This window comes from Neophocaena asiaeorientalis, unplaced genomic scaffold (genome assembly GCF_003031525.2).
Source record: "Neophocaena asiaeorientalis asiaeorientalis breed wild unplaced genomic scaffold, Neophocaena_asiaeorientalis_V1.1 scaffold31, whole genome shotgun sequence".
Taxonomy (NCBI): Eukaryota; Metazoa; Chordata; class Mammalia; order Artiodactyla; family Phocoenidae; genus Neophocaena; species Neophocaena asiaeorientalis.
The window spans coordinates 2,551,507-2,556,522 of NW_020175320.1; the positions used below are offsets into that span (position 1 = coordinate 2,551,507).

The 5,016-nt window shown below is 40.6% G+C and overlaps 1 non-coding gene across 1 annotated transcript; it reads right to left on the bottom strand.

The window, feature by feature from the left end:
* Positions 1-246: 246 nt before the first annotated feature.
* On the bottom strand, positions 247-328 carry TRNAS-UGA (transfer RNA serine (anticodon UGA)). Its single transcript has one exon. It is a non-coding gene; the product is annotated as a tRNA-Ser (tRNA).
* Positions 329-5,016: the final 4,688 nt, after the last annotated feature.

Consider the following 5,016-nt stretch of genomic DNA (forward strand, 5'->3'; position numbering starts at 1 on the left):
TGTGAACAAGGAACAAGATTCTAAAACCGTTAGTTACTATTTAGTATAAAGGGAATAAAGGCTATTCCCACTAGCGTAAACAGCGTATGTTTACAGCACTGACATTTACTGGCTTTTCTTTGAGACATTTAACTTCTCTGCAGTCGGGCCATTTAGCGGGCAGATAGGGGAAATACAGGCGTAAGAGTACGGATTATCGTATGACAGCATCTGTTGGAAGTGGGTAAAAAAAGCTTCATCCTTTTCCGCAGCGAGCAGGGTTCGAACCTGCGCGGGGAGACCCCATTGGATTTCAAGTCCAACGCCTTAACCACTCGGCCATCGCTGCCACGGGGTGGAACAGAAGGCAGAAATACTTTAGTGTTAAAACAACTGGGCACATGCGCACCAGCCTCACAAGTGGGCGGGGCTTACAACCTCCGCGAGCTCTGCTGTGTGAGAGGTGGCTGAGGCTGACTGCCCAAATTGCGGGAATTACCTTGTGAACGCGAGGAAATAATAGAAACTCCCTTAAGTTGTTTAAGTAAACGCCTTTAAAGGCGAGTCTTAGAAGCCCTTCCGTGCGCTCGGAAAATCGAAAGTCGCAACCCTGCTTGGCTTCTGGTCTCTGACCTGGTTTTTGCTCTCCCGCTTCCTCACTACGTCACCGAGAAAACTGTGAAACAAAGATTCGTCTCGCTCAGTGCTCCGGGCCCGCGCCCTGGAAAGTTTCTGCGTCTCCAGCTGCGTTTGCCGTGTAGGTCGCGTCGAGCTCTCCTCCGAGAGGGAGGTGTGAGTGAAGGCGTGAGGAGTCGGCCGCTGCCCGTGGGCTCGCTTCTCGCAGGCTCCTGCTCATTCAGTCATCTTTCATTCTTCTCCCCACGATGACTCCCTCGTTGCTGAGCCCTACTGGAAGAAATCGTGTCCCGAGTGTTTCCCAAGCTTTCTCAAGTGATGGGGAGACTTGCAGGTGGTTTGAGAACAAAGTTCTGTGCATTAGGTCTGCATTTTACCTTTAAATGACATTAATTTCCTCCCTTGTTAAGTGTAGCTACTGCGCTAGGTGCTTTATTTACGTTATTTCGTTAAAGTTCTCAGAACCGGGTAGGTCTGTACTATGGTCGCTCACCTCAGAGAATGAGGCGGGGAACGAGGCACGAGAATTGGCGCCGGTGATAACCAGGGCGCACGCGCAGCTCCGCAGCACGTGGCGCCCCGAGAGCTGCAAGTTGTTTGTTGATGGAAGATTTCCAGAAAACAGTAGGGGCCTTTTACTATTTTAAGTATTTGTAACTGTTCAGGGGAACTTCTCCATCTTTCTCATAATGTTACATTTCATATTAAGGCAGGAAGGCAAATCCTTGCCCTTGGGAAGGCCAGATGCTAAGTGACCTCACTTGATATTTGGGTGAATTTTCTTGAGACTTTTAAGTACCGTTTCTCTTAACTAAATAAAGGTGCTAAGTGTCTAGATCCATTTAATTCTGGAAGGAGAGCAAAATACCTGGGAATTTTAAGAATAAGTTTTATCTAATTTGAGATTTTGCTTTTAGAAATTTTCTCTCTTTGTTTTTAATTTGGCAGAGCTACACATGTGGTCTCCATTTCTCTATGAATATTATATGGGAGCAATGTTATTCCTGACATTCCCAGGCATAAATTTTATCTATATGAACATTACTTGCACTTTTCCAATAGAAAACTATCCAAGAAGAAGTAAAGTTTTGTCTTTTTATCTCTTAGATTCTATGTGTGTTGAGATAACCTATAATTTAATCTTACTATTTTATTAGTTGTATCTTGAAGTCTTTTAAAAATTCCTATCTTCTGTGCAGTTGAAGGATAATATTTAACGGAAAGTTCTATTACTCTTCCTTAATTTCTCCTTCCTCTTTTAAGAATTTTCTTCACTTGCCTAAAAGCTTGACAGTAATGGGAATTGATTATGGTTAAAATAGTTCAATCAGAAATTCTACTGAGGTTTTTTTTTTTTTTTGGTGAGGGGAAAGGAAGACAGCAAAGGAAAAGAATATATTACAAAGTTAATGTGTATTTGGTAAGAACAATTATGATTAATTTTTCTTTGCAGCGCTTCAAAAGTGAAATGCCTAGATTTAACATTTAACTTTCAGCTTATTTGAGTTATTGTAGGCTTTAAAAAAAATCAAATTGCCTTTTTTTTTTTTTTTTGCGGTACGCGGGCCTCTCACTGTTGTGGCCTCTCCTGTTGAGGAGCGCAGGCTCCGGACGCGCAGGCTCAGCGGCCATGGCTCACGGGCCCAGCCACTCCGCGGCATGTGGGATCTTCCCGGACTGGGGCACAAACCCGTGTCCCCTGCATCGGCAGGCAGACTCTCTCAACCACTGCGCCACCAGGGAAGCCCTCCCCTAGAATTTTAATAAATCAGAATTTTAATGCTGGAAGAAACATTAAAGCTAGTCCAATCCTTTTATTTACAGATAGGAAACTGTGGCCCATGAGTGGTTGCCCAAGGTCACATAGCTAATTAGTGGCAGATTCAAGACTATAATTTGTTGTATTAGCCTAGTGTTCATGCTAGATTTTGTTGCCCTCATGTATTCTTTGTTAGTCTCTGGCTCAGTGGCATGTAGATCTAGAAGTGTGTATATGGCAGTAGAGAGAGCCAACGGTAGGGGAGCGTTGTGAGTTGAATGTTGAAAGCCTATGAGATGTCAGATGCTGAATATATTGTGGTGGATGATTTTTGTTTTTTTTTCCAGTATCCATCCTCCCAATGGGTAATGACACTTCAATTGCACTTAAGGAGGACCACCCCTCCCCACTGGATGCAAACTTACTTCGCCTGTTTATCAAGGTATCCCACCCTGCTCTGGATAAGGGGTGGGCATGTGACTTATATTGATTTTCTGTTGTTGCATAATAAATTACCACAAACTTAGTGGCATAAAACAACATGAATTTATTATCTTACAGTTTCTGTGGTTCAGGAGTGTTGTCATGGGTTGACTGTGTCCTCTGCTCAGGGTCTTTTACCAGTTTTCAAGGGGCTGACTGGGACTTTGGTCTCATGTAAAGCTTGGGGGTCTCTTCGAAGATCACTACTTGTTACCAGAATTCAGTTCTTGTGGTTGTAGGACTTGTTGGCTGTCAGTGGAGGACCTTTTTGAGTTCCTAGAGGCTTCCCATTGTACCTTGCCATGTGGCCTTCTCTACAGCATGGTAGTTGGCTTCTTCAAGGCAGCAGGAGAATTGCTCTCTAGTCTACTACAGTAGAGTTTTATATAATATGATGTAATCACAGCGGTGACTATTCATCATATCACAAATCCTGCTCAAGTGAGGAGGATTATGTAGGCTGTGTACAGGATGGGCAGGGATCTTGGGGGTTATCTTTGAATCCTGCCCACCACACACCTCAAGCTGGGCCAGTCAGAGTCTCTCAGAATCCCTGTTCTTGCCATTACACGATTGTATTTTTATGGGCACCTCCCTACACAACACACTCACATAGTAACCAGTGAGAGGTGATCAGAGTGTGGAAATTTAAACTTAGCTGCCTTGTATGCTTTTGTACTTGATTTGGAAGGAGTAGAGTTGGCAACAACTGCAGAGTTTGAGAGGCTTAGCCACCATTGACGATTCTTGATTTTAATTCTATATTGATTGGAGAATAACTCTAGCTGTACATTTGTGACAACATATATAAGGGGCTTAGTTCAGGTTAGACAAAAAAAATTACTAAGTTATTGGCAACAAAACCCTCATGAAGATTTAGTTGTTAAATTACAGGCATCATGAAAGGCGATGGAAATGATTATCATGGAATTACTACTTTGCAAATGACTGTACTTTTGAAGTCTAAGTAATTAGTTGTGGATTGCATTTTGGTCATTATATTGCTTATACATACATGTTTTAAGAAGACTGGAGATTTATCCTAGTCAGGACTAGAGCAGCTTATTTATAGGATTTTCCTACCTAATCAGTCCTCTAATGCCATGACCAATTAAGAAATACAATCAAGATTGATGGAATCCTCTTTCCTTAAAGGATATGATGCCGGTGTGATATTCAGCCTTGAGTTCTCCAAGGTAGTATCCACTGATTTTGGAACAGCAGAGATCCGGACCTACCAAAGACATCTTAATATACTGCCCAGTTAAATATCAAAAGGGCAGAATAAATTTATTAAGGATGAGATCTTATACCCAGCTTATTTATAAGAACTGAATTGATGCCTTATAAAACTCTCTGAACTGGTTCTATCTATAGAATTGATGGTTCTGGGGTTTCCAGGTGGTTTATTTATAAAGACAACTGAAATTATAAACAGAGATCATATAAATAATTTTAAGAATTATATCAAAATACAGGTATGATCATTGGATTATGGTTAAAATTGACTGGGAAACAACTAGACTCACAGACCAGTTTTCTTATAACTTTAAGGAATTATAACTATAACACTGTCCTGCTTCTTTATAAAAGAATGCTCTCTGTTATTAATTCTGATTTCTCTTTGGGGCTATTAAATTATATAGGAAAATCAAGTGTTGACCTTAGGGAGTTCATCTATGCTCACGCATTAAATATACAAACATGTCTCCTAAAGCCATGTTTTGGGAGTTTTTGTTGAATAGCAATACATAACTAATGAATTCAGTCCCCCCACCCCATAACTAGATTCCTTTGCTCTCCCTTCCATGTTTCTATCAAATGTTTCCTGTTCACCCAGCATGTGGGAGAGTACTCATGATTCATGAAAATGCCTAGTACAGTGCTTAATTTTTTAGTAGGTACTTGATACTTGATAGTTCTCTTTTTATTATGAAAACAATATAATAATGTTGATAAAAAGTTTGAAAAAATAGAAAAAACTCAACCTGACCCACCTAAGCCTTCTTTTTGTTTTGTATTTCTACTTTGTCTTTCTCCTTATACTTACATATGTTTTTGCATAGTTTTTTTTTTTAAAGGAATTTTGCCTTTTTAAAAAAAATTTTTATTTATTTATTTATGGCTGTGTTGGCTCTTCGTTTCTGTGCGAGGGCTTT